General features: G+C 36.0%; 1 protein-coding gene across 12 annotated transcripts in view; it reads right to left on the minus strand.

Moving 5' to 3' along the window:
- Positions 1 to 19,847, minus strand: part of LOC115223565 (rho guanine nucleotide exchange factor 28) — a 490,764-nt gene that overhangs the window by 191,322 nt on the left and 279,595 nt on the right. The gene's annotated exons all lie outside the window — the stretch shown is intronic.

The raw sequence follows: 19,847 nt of genomic DNA on the forward strand, positions 1-19,847 counted from the left end.
ATACATATGTTTATTTATGTATACACACACAAAGTAAAAGACAGTAAAATATAAAAGCATATAAATGGATATAAGCTTTGTACATGAGTATATTTTATCTTGAACTTGTTTTAGTCATTGGACTGCAGTCATGCTAGGGCACCACATTCAAGAGCTTAGATGAAGAAATTGACCCCAGTACTTATTTTTTAAAGTCTGGCACTTATTCTATAGGTCTTTTTTTTACCTAACCACTAAGTCAAAGGGATGTAAACAAACCAACCAACTGGTAGAATCGTTAGCACGCCAGGTGAAATGCTTAACGGTATTTTGTCTGCCGTTACGTTCTGAGTTCAAATTCCGCCGAGGTCGACTTTGCCTTTCATCCTTTCGGGGTCAATAAATAAAGTACCAGTTACGCACTGGGATCGATTTAACCGACTTAATCCGTTTGTCTGTCCTTGTTTGTCCCCTCTATGTTTAGCCCCTTGTGGGTAGTAAGGAAATAAGTAGTGGGGAACACACACACACACACACACACACATTCTTTTATAATTTTGTTTCAGTCACTTGACTGTAGCCATGCTGGAACACTATCTTTAACCAAACAAATCGACCCCAGGACTTATTCTTTGTAAGCCTAGTACTTATTCCATTGGTCTCTTTTCTTGAACTGCTAAGTTACAGGGACATAAACACACCAACATTGGTTTTCAAGTGATGGTGGGGAAGACAAACACAGACATACAAACATATACATACACACACACACACACACACACACACATACACACAATGGGCTTCTTTCAGTTTCCGTCTACCAAATCCACTCACAAGGCTTAAGTCGTCCCGGGGCTATAGCAGAAGACACTTGCTCAGGTGCCATGCAGTGGGACTGAACCTGGAACCATGTGGTTGGTTAGCAAGCTACTTACCACACAGCCACTCCTGCACCTGTGCATCATCATCATCATCATCGTTTAACGTCCGCTTTGCATGCTAGCATGGGTTGTGCATAACTTATAATAAAGTGTGCTAATGTCTTCTTCTACCCAATTGATATTTTACTCTGGGGAGCATAATTCTATTCCCGCCTGGATTGAACAAATCCTTAGGGTAACATAAATTAACTTTTAAGTTGCTCATACCTAATAAAGCCTACTAAGAAAGCATCACCTAAGAATAACTTCTTGTTTGTCCATAAATAAAGATACATTGTAGAAAAGCACATCTTTTTAACAGCATCCAATTGTAAAAATAAACACTTTTCACTGAGATGAGGATTTTATGGTAATTTGTTACTCATCACTAAGTGTGTTGGTGGGGCAGGGTGGTTTTTTTTCTTTATGGGATCTTCTTTATATTCTGTATGAATGGGGAAGTATTATGCATTGCTCTATACATCAGATGGAATCATCAAACATGGCATGCGTGTTAGTATTTTAATTTATATGGAATATATGTATGTATGTGTATATATATATACATGTGTGTGTGTATGTATATATATATATATATATATATACACATACATACATATATTGAGGTGAAGATGAGAGAGAAAAAAACAATCTATCTTCATCCTTCATCTTAGCACTGGAGATCCGTAACAAGTTTGTGTTTCTGTTGAAAAGGGAGTAGTGTTAATTCAGAATTATATATATATATATGTGTGTATATATATATATATATATATATATATATATATATATATATATATACACACACACACACACACACACACACACACACATATATACACACACACACACACACACATATATACACACACACACACACATATATATAGATACACATACACATATATATAGACACACACAATTTGCCAAAAGCTCGGCAACACCTGCTCAAAGGCTGAAGCAAAATTTTCAAAAAGTTTTCATTGTTCTTGACACAATGAAGGAGATCTTGTGCAACCGAAACCCGAATGTCTTTTTGGTCAGCTGAAAGCCGTTTTGGCACAAACTTCGCAGACACACATCTCATACCTGTCGGTAATAATGGACTGAACTGAACCATAGCTAATCTGTTCATCCTCTGATAACTCAAGGATGGTGATTCGATGATCTCTCCTCACAGCTGCACACACGTCTGTGATGTTGTGGTGTTTGTCTCAGTTCTGCTGGTTGCGGGTCTCCCACAATGTTCATCAATATCGACGTTTTTTCAGCCATCTTGGAAACACCTGAAACACTCATACACTCCTCTCCATACACTTTCTGCAACTTTAAGTAGGCTTCTGAGCAGGTATCGCCATGACAACTTCCTGTGTTATGGTCAATGTGGTGATCACATGCTACACACCTTCCTTCCAAGCACTGCTGTAAAAAGTGGAAGTGAGCTAGAACGGTAAAACTGAGTGCACATGCACAGAAGAGTTCAAGGTCAGTCTGAGTTAAGTGGCTTCACTCAGCATCCTTTAGTTTTGTTACTATGGCAACGGTCTGAATACTTAAATAAAACATGTAACAGTTGTTCACTGAGGGTCAATGTAATTTTAGTCCATGTGCCTATAGTAAAAAGGATTATTATTATTATTGAGTGGGAGAGCAGTGCATGCCATCAAAGTGATACCGAGGTAAAATATACGAATATAATATCAAGTTTGCCAGAGAAAGGAGTAACAGTGTTTATGACCTATAAAAGTCCTCTGGTATGACTGATACCTTGAGACTGATATGAATTATACCCTCTCTGAATATTTTGCATGTTGATGTCAGCAAGAAACAACATCAACAAGAATGAAACTGGAATTATAGTTTAAATGCTCTTTAAAGAGTTAGCTCCATTAACGGCACTAAAAGACTAGGTGGAATTAACAGGTGATAGATTAGGCCTATTATCCTTACAATATCCTTTTTAATAGTAAAAAAGGAAATAATTTCATTTTTAGCTAAGTTGTGTGAGGCAAATAAGGCAGTTTAACATAAATTGTCCAAGGGACAAATAGCCTAACATCTTATTATAAAGATGCTTAGCTCTGAATCCAACATTTTAACAATATAATAAATATCTTAACAATGCAAGAGATATTAACTAATTTAGTGAATTATCAATTTTATTTTAATAATTAGTCAGTTTTGCAGGTCCTAAAAATTCATCACCAACCGACAAAATTTGGACATCGTAATAGTTATTTGTCAGAACCATTGTTTGAATGTCCCAATATTGAACGCTGACATGAGTTGCACATTTAATAAAGGTTTTCCAGTTCTCTAAATACCAAACAATACAATATCTTTCACACCTCACATGGCAGACAAAGGTTTTGTTAGTCATATCATCAACAAAACCAGCTGTCCTTTCAATATTCTTGCTATGACTCTCAAGTTCAGTACATTTGTTGTAGCCTTCAGTTCAACCCTCTTTAAGGGCATGTGTCCTTTAATGGAGACACATGAAAGTCATATGACTTCTTTTCATCCTACTTTCACCTCAAAATATATTAACTTATTTAGCTCAGCAATTATCATCATCCAGTTGTGGTTCATGCCACCTTTATCGTCTTTCAGGTGATGGAGATAATTATCAACTACAACTTCATCATGCCCCCCCACCCCTAGTTGTTCTTAAGAAGCAAGAAGTCTACAGCTTTCCCCAAGATCAATAGAGGAAGTGGGGGGTGCTCCCCCCCCCATCACTCAAACTGGACAGGTGACAGCTCAACACACACACACAGCATTTCTGTTTGAAAGTTTCTTTATTAGTCAGTGCAGCACACAGTACGTTAACTAGAATACTACAATGAAACCACAGTCAATCAGAAACTCTATAGTCAACACCAAACCATATCAAAACTCACCTCCACTAAATCGACTTTACCACACTAGCCTGCACCGTACTGTACAATAACAAACCCTATTCTGCATAATATAATGAGCTAAGATTTATTTTTCCCATGTATTGACTAACTGTCAACCAACACTTGGACGTAACCTAGATATTAAACTTTTGTTTCATTCCTTTATCTCCTTTTTTGCAATAACACCCACATTTATAAGTATTTTTGTTGCAATACTGGACAATATACAATCAAACAAGGTATGACTGGTCATTCTCAAAAGAATATTGCTCTGCTGGACATTGTTGAACTTTTACTGAATCAGATATCAGAAATCTAATGATATTGATTTACAATATTGAAAATTAATAGTATATTGATAAATAGATAAATGTATGTTGTGATCATACATATCTGTACAAACATATTAGATCATTAAAGATATTTAACATACACCTTCTCTCTCACACTATCACTCACTGTACAAGTATGCACACATATCTAAATACTTATATATAAGAATATAAACAAGAATTCATACAGCTTACAGGAACATAACTTCCCAACCTGATCAGGATGTATTTTATTTAATGTATAGAAATAAAGTGGACTATTTATTCTATCATTCTTGTTTCGGTCATTTCACTGCAGCCATACAGGAGCATCACCTTTGGTCAAACAAATCGATTTTTTTGTAAGCCTAGTACTTATTCTGTTGGTCTCTTTGGCCGAGCTGCTAAGTTATGGGGACATAAAAACACCAATATCGGTCGTCAAGCATTGCACAGACACACAAGTACACACACATATATAATTTGGACGAGCTGATAGTTTTACTTTGACCAGAGCAAAAACCAACCTTTGAAAGATTTGACCACAAACAGTAAAGAATAAAACATCTTTGTTCTTTTAAGTTAAAAAGCATGCAAGCTCATGTGGTCCATCATCATCGTTTAACGTCCGTTCTCCCTGCTGGCATGGGTTGGACGGTCAACCGGGGTCTGGCAAGCCAGGGGCTGCACCAGGCTCCAGTCTGATCTGGCAGTGTTTCTACGGCTGGATGCCCTTCCTAACGCCAACCACTCCGTGAGTGTAGTGGGTGCATTTTACGTGCCAGGGAAGGCTGGCAACTGTCACAATCAGTTGGTGATTTTTACATGCCACCGGCACGGAAGCCAGTCAAGGTGGCGCTGGCATCGACAACGTTCGGATGGTGCCTTTTACGTGCCACCGGCACAGGGATCACAACTACAATTCCCAACATCGGTTGTCAAGTGATGGTGGGGGACAAACACAGACACAAATACACACACACACACACACACACACACACAGATATATATACAACAGGCTTCTTTCAGTTTCCGGCTACCAAATCCACTCATAAGGCTTTGATCGGCCCAAGCCTATAGTAGCAGACTTGCCCAAGGTGCCATGCAGTGGGACTGAACCCAGAACCATGTGGTTGGGAAGCAATCTTCTTACCACACAGCCATGCCTGCGTCTGCAAACCCAAGCAATTTTATTTGTTTATTCGTACAATTTTCTCTCTTTCTCTCTCTCTATTATACATATATTATTATAGTACTATATATATATATATATATATATATATATATATATATATATATATAGAAGAGTTTTAAAATTTGCCAATTTAAAGCAAGTACATTAACTGGGGGGGGGATAATAACTCGATACCGAAAGTAGAGTCTTATTATTTTAATATTGAAGACAACTGCCATTTCCAATATTGATTATTTATTTATTGCAATGTAAAATTTATAGAGAACATCTACTTCCTAACAGGAAAGGATGTGGCACAGTTGCTTGAAAGGGGAATAAAATAGACTGGGGACAAAAACCAAGATGAATAAATAATACAACTCTTTGCAAATAGTTTCCCATCAGAGCCTTTAAGTAAGAGAAGGTATAAGAGAGTGCATGTGGATGTATAGAGATGCTTAGGCGTGTGTGAATTATATGCAAACACACACACACACTCTCTCTCTCTCTCTCTCTTTCTCTATTCACAAAGACATATATACTCAGAAATCAGTTTGATGAGGGATGGGCTCTATTAGAGTGACTTGATTATGTCAGTCTACAAAGATGAAAAACTTCTATGGTGCTTCAATGAGTCATGAAATATTGTTCTTTCTCTCTCCCTCTCTCTCTCTCTCTTTCTCTCTCTCTCTCTCTCTCTATCTATCTATCTATCTATCTACCTCATACACACACCTCTTTCCCTTATACATAAATTATCTCCCCTACTATATACATATCTTAATAGTAAAGATACTATTTCTTTACTACCTACAAGGGGCTAAACACAGAGGGGACAAATGGATTAAGTCAATTATATCGACCCCAGTGCGTAACTGGTACTTATTTAATCAACCCCGAAAGGATGAAAGGCAAAGTCGACCTCGGCGGAATTTGAACTCAGAACGTAACCGCAGAAGAAATACTACTAAGCATTTCGCCAGCTCGCCGCCTATCTTAATAGTAAAGATACACCCCTCCTCTCTCTCAATCATACACACACCTCTTTCCTTCTTACATAAATTACCTTACCCTCTCATACACCCATATACTATAGTTGTAATATTGATACCCCTCTCTCTCTCTCACTGCTCACATCTTTTTCTCTATGGAAAATACAAGTATGACAGGTATAATTAATAACTTGCCTTCCTTTCACCCATTTTTGAAATATCCTCCCTTTGTATTTTTTTGTTTTACAAAATCAAAAAGAAAAAAAAAATTCATCAAAGCACTTGTTAATGTCACCAAACCAACAGAACCCTTTTGGACTAATGTAAAACCATTAGTTTTCCTTTATATCTGCTTAATTACACAAATGTAAACCACTGCAGGACCTACTATAAACATTATCTCAATATCTATTGACAAACCCTACCAGCCTTAAAAAGAAAGAATGCCACATTAGATAATGTAGTGTATCCCTCCATCCTCTCTGCCCACTATTCCTGGAAGGGCTGCGAGTTTCAGTCCTCAAGCTCCTCCTCCATAAGGTCCTATCAGAATTGTCATTAGACTTTCCAGCTGGATTTCCAACTGTGACCAGCTGAAAACCATGGATTTAACCCTTTCGTTACTGTATTTAGTTTGAGATGCTCTGTTTCTTTCAATTACTTTAAATATAACAAAGAATTCAGTAAAATAACTTAGTTATCATTCAGCTAGTGTTAGGAACATAAATTGTGACTAAGGTTTGGTGGAAGATTTTAATTCAAAACTTATGAAAACAAGACATTTGTACTACAGAGCCAGAGCCGGTTTCAGCCGGGTTAGTAACGAAAGGGTTAATCCCATTTTTAGTCTACCCTGGAGTTTGGCTTGAAGAATCTATCTTGGGATTCTTTCCCATGACATTTTATAACAGGTCCACAGTACCAAAACTGTGACATTTCAAAGTGGAGAAGTGGTAGTTTAACCAGGAGAGATTTCCTGATCTCCAAGTCATGCATCCTGACAAGCAACATTACTCCAGAGATCCTTTAGAGGAACCATAGTTTAGCTGTTTGTATTCACAATCAAACTCTTCAAGTCATTACCCAACATTCATCACTATAAATCATCGTTGTCATCATCGTGATTTAACACCTTCTCTCCATGCTGTCATGAGTTAGAAGGTTTGATTGGAGCTGGCAAGCCAGAGAGCTGCACCAGGCTCCAGTCTGTTTTGGCTTGGTTTCTATGAATATATGTCCTTCCTAATGCCAACCACTCTACAGAGAGTCTAAAAGCCAAATTGAAGATAGCAAGTTTGTATTTTTTTTACCAACATCTCTTCTGAAGATCAGAAGGTGATCTCCAGTATCCATCAAAGAGATGAGAAGGTGATCTCCAGTACACAAGGCAGGGATGAGAATTATTGTTGTGAAAACTGAGATATTGGTCCACTCAAGAAAGTCTTCCTCGTGCCTTCTGCATGTTAGTGAAACACCACTGAGACAAGTGGAGAAGTTTAAGTATCTCAGGTCCTAAGCACTTAAAGATTTTGGTGACACCATATATATGTAGTTCAAAATTTAAACAATGATAAGTCATAAAATGATTTTTTTTTTTCAAAATGAAACAAAACTAAGAGTAGGATGGGAGAAAATGTTTATTTTATCTTTTTATGATTCCACTTTATATTTCAAAAGTTTTCTCCTACTTTTTTCTAATTGTTAAGTCTTCGATCAAATCCTTCCTCTGACACTATGAATACTTTAAAATTATATTTCTGATCATAATTTTAAGTGATTTCTTTTGTGCTGTCAACAATTTACCATTTCTGTGGTGCCTCCACTTCCTTTGATGCCCTAAGCACAGGCTTATTTTGATTAATGGTTAATCCAGCGCTGCAAGACTATTCACAAGATATGAGAAGTGGGGGGCTAAATAAGATGCTAGTATTGCTGGTGCTAACACACCAATGTGCCAGAGGCAACACAATGTAGTCTATTCCTGAAAATTAAACAGAATGGCCATGATTTGGCTAATTTTGATTGTAGGTCTGCTCATAAATGGTGACCTGCTTTGTAAGGTATTGCATCTGTTATAGATTTTAAAAAATGGAACAGCACAATTTTTTAATCATGTTCTACAATCTAAATCAAGCAATTATTTCACCTTAATAAAGTAGGGTTACAGGAATTATTTTCTTAACTATTCTTTCAGTAACACAGCAAAATTATAAGAAACATGTGTTTTCTAACAGAAAAAAAAGAAGAATAACTAGGGTAGTTAGTTCACTCTAGAAAATAACAAAATTACTGTTTCTCTTCTATCTTATTCTTTTGGGGCCCCATGCTTGTGTGTGTGTGTGTGTATAAGAGAGAGATACTCTAATATTTTTGTCTATTTTGAGGTTATTCTGCCAATAAAGTAGGGTTATATAATTGTTTTAAACTATTCCTTTATGCAAAAAGAAAGAAAGAAATATGACTTTCTTTTAACTTCTTGTGCATAGTCAGATATTTCTATGTAATTCAGAAGATGACTTCACAAGTATATATGTATATATATATATATATATATATATATATATATATATATATATATATATAGAGAGAGAGAGAGAGAGAGAGAGAGACGATAAGAAAATGGAGGGAAAATAACAATAAAAAGTATGTCTTTTGTGCTAGGAAGCCATTATTTAATTAGGTGAGAGTGAGTTTACGATCGTTTCTGTGTATCATGGTGAGGAAAATATATATTTAAATTTTAGCCTCGTTGCCAATGGTAGACATCATCAGAATGAAGAAGTCAGAAGTAGAGAAGAGCAAAAGGTAGAGAGATAGATCGGAAAAGAAAATGATCGGAGGTTTGAAAGTCTTACTTTATAGTTAGGTTCAGTGTCAGTTAAATCCATTGTGAGGTGGAAGAAGGATAGAAGTTAGGTGAATCTGTGATCTCATGATCATTGAACCCTTTCGTTTTTGGTATGCTCTGTGTTTCTTTCAATTATCTCTTATTATAAAAGGCAGATTTTATCTGCCTCCCTTTGGGAGTTATACAAATCTACAATATAGCATTTCTTCAATTACAATTTACCTAGCATTTTTGAGAGTACAATGCATCGCGTCATGCCAGGTCCAGTTTTTAAAATTTAAACTCCAATTAAGCAAAATTTACAGAAAACTCACATTCTGGTGTGTGTGTCAAATGCTTTTCTTAGTCTGGTTTACACCACACGCAAACGCACACACACAGTGTGCGACGAATAAAATGAAAGTAAATGTAATATTTGTTTCTGTCTATCACGCTGATAGATACATGAGTAAAATGTATGGGAAGCTAACAGATAACAGTGAGTGAAAATGTTCTTGGAAGAGAGTAAATTAGCGACAGAGTGATTTGAGCAAGACTAAACTGAAAGTATGAAACAGTGTTTATGTATAAACAGACGACACTTATAACCCTTTCGTTACCAAACTGCCCGAATTTACCTATTCATATTTAAATGAGAATATCAGAGTAAATCTCTTTAGTACATTCGTGAAAACACGTATTATACTTCGTAAACACTTCAAATACAGTTTTGTACAAAAATCGAAGTGTAATTTTAATTCCGTGAATTATGGGACATTTTTTTCCGAAATTTGTTCCTATTGTGTTTTCAAAATTTGTAATTCTGACAAAAAATGGATACGAATTTCATTATATCAAGCAGCGAGTCAGAATTCGAAGGATTTTCTACTGAAGACCTTCATAAATCTAACTCTATGACTGAAAAAAAATAAGCATCTTTATATAAGAGTGAAGTTGTGTGTCTGTCCCCTTCGATTTAGATTCGTAACTACTCCCACATTTTGCCGTGCAGTTTAACCAAAAGCAGGTATCTTATAGTCATGATTCATATCGAGCCCTTCTGGGTATTAGCGCGCGTCTACGATGAAAATTTACCATCATATTTTTCCATTTTAATGCATTTTTTTCGCTTTTATATAAGGGAAGTAACTCTCTAAAAATATCTACGATGTGTCAACGATTTAAAAAAAAAATTTACCTTAATTTTTTTTCAATTTTTAATGCATTTTTTTGCTATTTTTTGGCTATAACTCTCTAAAAATGCTTATATAGTTATTTCCCTTACAACCCGAGCAACGCCAGGCGATACTGCTAGTTTTAAATATAACAAAGAATTAGTTATCATTCAGCTCGTGTTAGGAACATAAATTGTGACTAAGGTTTAGTGGAAGATTTTAATTCAGAACTTATGGAAACAAGACATTTGTACTCAGAGCCAGAGGTGGTTTAAGCCAGGTTGGTATCAAAAGGGTTAAGAATTGTTTCTCTATTATATATTTTAACCCTTTTGTTACCATATTTCTGCTGAGATGCTCTGTGTTTCTTTCAATTATTTTAAATATAACAAAGAATTTAGAAAAATAACTTAGTTATCATTCAGCTAGTGTTAGGAACATAAATTGTGACTAAGGTTTGGTGGAAGATTTTAATTCAAAACTTATCAAAACAAAACATTTGTACTCAGAGCCAAAGCCGGTTTCAGCCAGGTTGGTAACCAAAGGGTTAATAGCATGGCTTCCACATGTCTGTGGCTTCTGGGGGTTGACCGGCAATGCAATGAAAGGGAGTTAAATCTAAAGGGACAACCAGTTCAGTTATAAGGACCTATGTGTCAGTAAGTTATAGGTTGTAGGCAGTTGGTGTTTATATAGGAAGCCGTAAAGTATAAATCAAGTGTCGGTTCGATCTCGCATGTGGAGAGACTCATGGCCAGATATGAAGAGTGCAAAGAGAAAGGTCAACGATGCTAAAATATAAATATATATTTCCCTCACCATGGTACACAGAAACTATCGTAAACTCACTTTCACCTTTCTTAGCTAATTAAATAATGGCTTCCCTGCGCAAAAGACACTTCTTATTGCTATTTTTCCTCCATTTTCTTATCGTCTATATAAATTAAACTATGGTTTAGCCACTAAATTACCTGCTGCCGTATACCTATTTCTTTATTACCCACAAGGGGCTAAATACAGAGGGGACAAACAAGGACAGACATAGGTATTAAGTCGATTATATCGACCCCAGTGCGTAACTGGTACTTAATTTATCGACCCCGAAAGGATGAAAGGCAAAGTCGACCTCGGCGGAATTTGAACTCACAACGTAACGCAGACGAAATACCGTAAAGCATTTCACCCGGCGTGCTAACGTTTCTGCCAGCTCGCCGCCTTATTCCTTTTACCAAGAACTATACCTACTGAAGTAATTATCAGGAGTGCCTTTGGATATATCTATCCCTTTGAGACTTTAAACACCTCTAACTTATACCTGTCTGTATGTATATATATATATATATATAAAACTCAACTTGTGTGTCTGTGTGTTTAACTTCCCAGCACATCTCCTCCTAGCCAACAAATCGTAGAACCACCAAAAATGGGTCACTTAAAGTTTAGGCGAATGAAAATTGAACTGCGCTATTTCTGTTCCGAAATTCATCTCGCAGGTGCAAAATTCGATAATGTTTTTGTTTAGGCCTTATCCCATACATTGAATAGTGAACTTTACTCAATCAGCTGTTTGACGTGAACTGTGTTCACCACGTGTGCAAGCATGCGTAAATTGCATGAAAAATAAAAAATCAAGATATAAAAACGAATCGCAAAGAAATTAATTTTCGGGATGTAGCCTGGAGGGTTTTTTTGTATTAATCGTTTGGACTTTGAGAACACATACCAATTGTTTTCATAACATTTTTAACGCTTTGAATTAAATGTGACCATTTTGCGTTGAGTCTGCAGTTTGAATCACTTTAACCAAATTTTAGCAGGCCGGATTTTTGATCATCACGATACATCGCCAGCGACTCCCTGAAACTCTACCCTGAAATCCCCGTTGAGAAATATTGATCTAAAAGAATAATTCAACAATGCAATTATTTGATCAACAAAAATTTATGAAACGCTTCTACGTACATCCTATTGAGGAAATGGAACAATTAAGCGCAAAAATAGAGGGCATTAAAATGCTTGATTTTGAATTTTGACTGAACTTCATCCAAGTTTAGCTTAATTCACGCGTGCATAGAACGCACGAGCCGGGCAATACTGCTAGTATATATATATATTTGGTTAAAGAGAGGGACAGAAGATGGAAGATATGAGAATATTTATTATTCACTACAACTGTTTCGACCTATCTAGCATCAATCCCTCACATGCTTTACTGGTAAGCTACCAGGTATATACCATATGTTTTATCAACAAATATGCGTGTATATATATATATAGGTGCATGTGTATATACACTTATATGTATGTGTATATTATATATTATGTATATGTACTCATTCTTGTATGGGTGTACCTTCTCTGATATTCATATTTAGATTGTACTTTATAATCTCTGAAGAGGCCTTGGGATATATTTGTAAGTGTCTCATTTATAACCACATATTAACTTATCACACCTGGCTTATATGAGCATAATGAGATACTCATATCTACATGGCTGAAACAGCTGTAAGATATAGTTTATATTTATATTTATTTATACGTATTGTACTTATGGTATCATATTACTCATTGATGTGTACTGTTTTGTTCAGTATTATTGTTTGACCTTGATGTTCATATGTAGTTGGTTAATAAATTACGTGAATGGGTATTATCTGGTAGTTGATTATTGATTAAGGTGTATTTCTCCATTTTCTTATTTTATATATATATATATATATATATATATATATATATATATACACACACACACACACAAATAAACAACCTGTTTGTGCCTTCACAAAAAAATATTCTATTTGACAAGTTCAAAAAGAAACGAACAAAAGCTCTAATAATAACTAAAAAAAATTCTTTTTCCAAAATTCTGACGACCTCCTCTTTTATATATATATATATATATATATATATACACACACACATACATACACACATACACACACACACACACACATTATACATGTATTCCCATCCCAATTTCCTACAGAAAATTACTTCTATTCAATGAGGAATGCAGAAGTGGATTTCTTTAAAAAGAAAAGAAAGGAAAAGAGGGCTGCGTGTGAGGAAGAAAGAGGGGCTTTATGTGTAAATGGAGCCACTCCCAATGTAATCTCTTTTCAGCTTCCTTTACAGTATGAGAGACTATATCCCATTACATTTAAGTAGAACTAAAGAGTGTAAGTATAATAACCATTTGATATTTATGGGAATGAGATTTATGGGACAGCTTTATGGAAGTTTCTAGACTACGGCTGGCTCGGTAGTAAGAAGTTTGCTTCCCAACCACATGGCTCCTGGTTCAGTCCCACTGTGTGGTGCCTCAGGCAAATGTGTCTTTTACTGTAGGCGAGGCCCAATCAAAGCCTTATAAGTAGATTTGGTACATGGAAGCAGAAAGAGTGTGTGTCTGTGTGTGTGTGTGCATGTGTTGTTGTTGTTAAGCAACAAGACGGGTAAGGGTGATTAGGTGATGGTCTAGGGCTTAGGGGCGGGAGACCCCAGACCTTGGGGAAAAAAAACTGGTTGTCTTGTTGTAATCGAGGGCTCTTCGTTGACGCCCGACACCACTGGGAGGTGGCCCTCGAAGTCGCTGGAAATGGAGATCTCCAGGTCCAAATTCTCGAACAGCGAGTGTATATGTGTGTTTGTGTGTGTGTCACAGCTCGACAACCAGTCTTGGTTTTTCTTTTTCTTTTTTTTTTTGTGACCCAAAACACAGTGGCTTGACATAACAGACTTAAAAACGAAAGTAATGGGGTCAATTTGTTCAACTGGGATCTCAGCATGGCTTCAGTCCAAGGACTGAAACAAATACAAGATAAAACAATGTACTTTGCCTCTCTTATCTGCACAGACAACTTGTAAGATAGAATCTCTTCACATATCACAGGCATATGACACAGAAACAATTTCTTGAGATAGTAAAACCAAAGAAATTGATATAACCTCAATAACCAACCAATTGGTTATGTCCTGAGAGCCATATAAGCACTTACAATTTATGATGTCATATAGCTCTTTCTTTTATCTTTTACTTGTTTCATTCTTTGAATTGTGGCCATACTGGGGCTCCACTTTGAAGGGTTTGTCCGAGGCTATAGTAGAAGACACCTGCCCAAGGTGCCACGCAGTGGGACTGAACCCAGAGCCATGTGATTGGTAAACAAGCTAATTACCACATAGCCACTCCTGTGCCTATACATATATATGCACACACACACAGTATGTATGTGTGTCTTTCTGTTTGTTAACTTCACCACGACGACTACACTTGACAACCAGAGTTGGTTTGTCTATGTCCCTGTAACCTTGTGGTTCACCAAAAGAGACTGAAAGAATAAGAACCAGACTTTCAAAAAACAATAAGTGCTGGGGTTAATTTGTTCAACTGTAACCTTTCAAAACAGCTACTCTAGCATGGCCACAGACCAATTACTGAAACAAGTAAATGATAAAAGATAGGTTATCATCCATTATCAAGAAAAACACCACTGCCCCCCTCCCCCTAAACATGAGTGGCACTCAATTAGGAGCTTCAAGGTCACTCCAAACTATAGGCCTCTTTATTACCAAGGATCTCTATTGGAAAAAGCACAACCATAACAAAGCTAGGACCACATATCAAAGACTGGACCTTATCTTCAAGGCTAGAAAATATATCAACCCCTAACAATGCTCAAATGAGGTCCACAATGGTACACTTCTCCCACAACCAAAATAGTGTTGCTGTTGTTGTTGTTGTTAAGCAACTAGAGGGGTAAGGGTGATTAGGTGATGGTCTAGGGCTTGAGGGTGGGAGACCCCAGACATTGGAAAAAAAAAAACTTTGGTCATCTTGTTGTAGTCGAGGGCTCTTCATTGACACCCGGCACCACTGGGAGGTGGCCCTCAAAGTCGCTGGAAATGGAGACCTCCAGGTCCAAATTCTTGAATTGCTGCTGGTGCTACATGCAAATACAGACATCTTGGATCACTTCTAGAGAAAGGCTTACTTAACTGATTGGTATTAATCTTTTAGCATTTAAACCAGACATATCCATCCCAAATATTCTACCTGTTTTATGTTCAAGCCAGCTAAACCCAGCCTCTCACACCTATCATACAATGTCATTCTAAAAATAAATTATGTGATTCTGACAGTGATAGAGCTACTTAAAAAACATCCAGTCTACACTGTAATGTAGATGGCATTTGGAAGGGCATCCAGCTGTAAAGACCATGCCAAAACTAACCTCACCTGTACTGGTGCCATATAAAAAGCACTCGGCCCACTCTGTGGGGTTGTTGGTGTTAGGAAGGGCATCCAGCTGTAAAAACCCTGCCAAAACAGACACAGAAGTATTGTGCAGGCTTCTGCCTGGCCAGCTCCTGTCAAACCGTCCAACCCATGCCAGCAAGAAAAGCAGATGTTAAACAATGATCATCATCATCATCATCATCATCATTAAAATCTCAAAGCTACAAGATGATATATGATTAATTCAAAACAATGTGAATAAATAAGCAAAACATTTAACAGAGTAATCTGAACACTAAAGGGTTAAGTTACTGACAGACCTACTGTCTCTTCTCTGCCTTTTTGATTATTACCATAACAGTCTCTGTTCCTCAGAGCTCACTCCTCTCAGGTCTTCTTCATTCAGGCTCTCCTCTTACCTTTGTTGTGTCCACTCCACCTGCCAGCCCCACACTAACACCAAGTCCCCTGAAATTTTTCCACTGCTCAGGTTTTCTTCTATATGTCGGCCGCCTACAACAGTTTAACCACAACATCAACAGCATCAAACACACCAGTCTTGTGCAAAGCTCATGAATGTTGCCCCTTTCCTCCAGACTCAACAAGTAAAGAAGAAAAAAAAAACCTTGGTTGCTAAATTCGAATAATGAACTAAAAATGTGTTTTCAAGAGCTATATGGATACAGTGACTGCAATTACTTGGCTCTAAATTCTGTAGCATCAAAGATGAATTTCACTCTGGATTGATGCCAATCTATTACAGGTAACATCTTCAGAAAAGCTACTACCTATTTTCCCAAGGTAGGTGAACTAAAACATATAAAAATTGTTCTGTTAAGAGATACAATGAAATACAAACAGAAAATATCAACTCACAATCTGCCTTATCCATGTCTTTTTAGCTACTATGAAAGTAAACAGCTTAGTTTAACTACTTTAAATTTATTTTAGGTTTTCTTATACACCCAGGGCAGAGCATGAATTCTTTTACTTGTTTCAGTCATTTTAAAGCTTAGTACTTATTCTATTGGTCTCTTTTGCCAAACCACTAAGTTACAGAAAAATAAACACATCAACACCTGTTGTCAAGCAGTGGTGGAAGGGACACATACACACACACACACACACACACACACACACACATACATATACATATATATATATATATATATATATACAATGGGCTTCTTTCAGTTTCCATCTATCAAATCCACTCAGAAGGCTTTGGTCAGCCTCAGGCTCACCAAAGTAGAAGAAGCTTGCCCAAGGTACAATGCAGTCGAACCGAAGCTAGAATTATGTGGTTGGGAAACAACCTTCTTACCACACAGCCACAACTGAACCTTGTTATTTAATCAGACCACTAATACAATATGTAAACCTAAATGGTAGACAAAAAAAGCTTGTCAGATTTACCCATTTCCTCACAGATTAAAAAGAAAAATTAGCTAATAACCCATTTTCTATAGCGATGTTTGAACAAAATTTTAATAATTTTATATTTTGTTGAATTTACCTGTATCTACCTGCAATTAGAGTCACTTTGTGACAAAAATTATAGTATAGAATTGGTTGAGAACATTTCATTAAATTATCTTCCAAAAATCACATTAATATATTGATAAATAAAAAAGTTATAGTTGTTTAATGAAACCAGACTAAATTTATGAACAGCCTAAATCAATTTTCAACACTTATTGGGGTCTCATCAGGTGTCTACATCATCAAAGAAACCAAGTGGCCAATCTATTTATACACTCATCAAATCTAGAAGTTTTAGCGAACAGGAGTTAATAATTTGCATGTTACAAGTGTAAAGATACAGAGTAAACATACAAATATGTCAGATTAATCTGCTTCTCCACAGATTGAAAAAAATGAAGGAAAAGTCTTAATTGATTTCCAGCTGTTATTGGAGTCTCGTCAAGTGTTTAGATTACTTAATGAATCCCAGAGAAACAAGAAGCTAATCCATTTATATAGACATCAAATCCAGTAGTTTCAGAGGACTGGAATTACTAGTCTGCATAAGCATAATATGTAAATTAGACTAACCTACCTACAGGTTTATGATTGATTTAAATAGTGATTTGTTATAATACCAGTTCACATGCAGAGAAATAACCACTTATCCTTTGAAGAGTGGTCTACAGACCATGAAACCTTTCAAGGCAAACTCTTTTATATTACTATGTACTAGCTTGACCCATGAAAAATTCATGGAAAACTTTTAAAATGTAACCATGAGAAATGTTTCTATATTATGACTGTCTGTCCTTACATTCTGAGTTCAAATTCTGCCGAGGTTAACTTTGCCTTTCATTTATTGCAAGACAGAATTTTTAGGAGATAAAATTACTCATTTTTTCCATTTCTTCTGACATGCAGTTGTTGAAAATTTCTGGGTACAAATGTATGAATTGAAATACAAAAGAACAAAATAATAAATGGATTTATGAATGAAAGTTTGGTAACTGCATTTATTTCCACCACACGGCACTTATTATTGTAAACATGTTTAAACTACACACACACACACAAATACATTCATATATATATATGTCTCAAGTTGTAGCTGTAATTGAAAGGGGCCAGCCTTGTCATATTCTGTGTGAGGCTGAATCTCCCTGAGAACTACATTAATGTTATGCATGTCTGTAGAGTACTCAGCCATTTGTGAGTTAATTTTATCCTCATGTGGTAATGAAAAGTAAAATTGACAGCCAATATTTACTGTGTCTCTGTATCTATGTATGAACTTTTCTTTGGAATTATGTATCTACTGTCTCTCTCACTTTCTCTTTCACTTCCTTTGTGTCCCTCTTCTCTCCTGCTTTTGATCAAACAATGTGTATATGTATCTATGTATCTACTTCACTTGCAATGTGATAAACATTTAAAAACACAAAATGAACGCTGTCACCACTCACTGTCTCTTTCACTCTCTCTCTCTCTATCTCTTTCTCTCTTATGTCCTCTCTGAAACATTTAAAAACACAAAACAAACGCCATCACCACTGATGTCTCTTTCACTCTCTCTCATTTTGCCACTTCTTTGAAGTAAGTGTGACGCACACAACAGGTACATACAAAAATAAAAAGTTACCGTATTTATATTATTGATGATGATGACAAGAACAGCAAAATATATTCCCATCTATTTAAAGTTCCAAAGTGAAAGGCTTAAAATCTATAGTTTAACTACTTAAAATTTATCTTAGATTTACAAATACAAATGTGTTATGCAGAAATAGTTACTAATTATTTAAACATATTAGAACAAAACGAATCATAATAAAGGACACAATAGTCCCAAATGTAGAGAAAGTGGTTTGGTTTAATGTACAAAAAACAAAAAAGACTGGAAGCTATATCCCACATTCAGGAACAATACAGTTGAGAACATGGAGTCTCCAGTGTATATGTGATTATAGTTGAATATTGATCCGCATTAGTAACTCTGAGAAGTTTTTATATGTATTACATATTTCTTTATAAACTGATGGGTGTGCTGAATATTATAAAGCAACAGAAGAATTGCAGGATGGAGTAGAAATATAAGTGCAACTAATACTAAATAAGTCAGCTGAATATGTCAGCAAGTCCAGATGAAAAGACAAACATTCATAAACATGTATATAGCAAGAAAGCCTATATACAATTAAAGAATATGAAACAAAATGAAAGACGAACAAAAACAAAAATAAAACATCAGCTACAAGAACAACTACCTAGTAATATTAAATAATGATATCAAGCAGGTATGGCAGGGTTAATAAAGAAAGCAAAACAGAATTTTATCTATGCCATTTCTTAACACACCTAATTTATTGTTCTAATAGAATTAAACAAATATTAGAAAAGTGGAGGTACAGGGCTTAGTGGTTAGGGTGTCAGCATCATGATCGTAAGATTGTGGTTTCGATTCCTGGACCAGGCGATGCGTTGTGTTCTTGAGCAAAACACTTCATTTCACTTTGCTCCAGTCCACTCAGCTGGCAAAAATGAGTAACGCTGCAATGGACAGGCGTCTCGTCCAGCTGGGGAACACATACGCCATAGAAACCGGGAAACTGGGCCCATGAGTCTGGCTAGGCTTTAAAAGGGCGCATTTATTTTTATTAAATATTAGAAAAGAAGTCTTAAAAGCTTATTGTTACTATTATTATTAGAAAATTGATATTATTTACCGTATTTCCCAGTGTATAAAATGGCAATCTCACATAAGATATATTCTCCTTATTTTATAAGAATATTTTGTGGGGAAAACAAATTTAGTATCTTTTGTTGTAGCCTTACAATGTTGTGATAGTTTAAGTTGAGT

This window comes from Octopus sinensis, linkage group LG2 (assembly GCF_006345805.1).
Source record: "Octopus sinensis linkage group LG2, ASM634580v1, whole genome shotgun sequence".
In the NCBI taxonomy this organism is placed as follows: domain Eukaryota; kingdom Metazoa; phylum Mollusca; class Cephalopoda; order Octopoda; family Octopodidae; genus Octopus; species Octopus sinensis.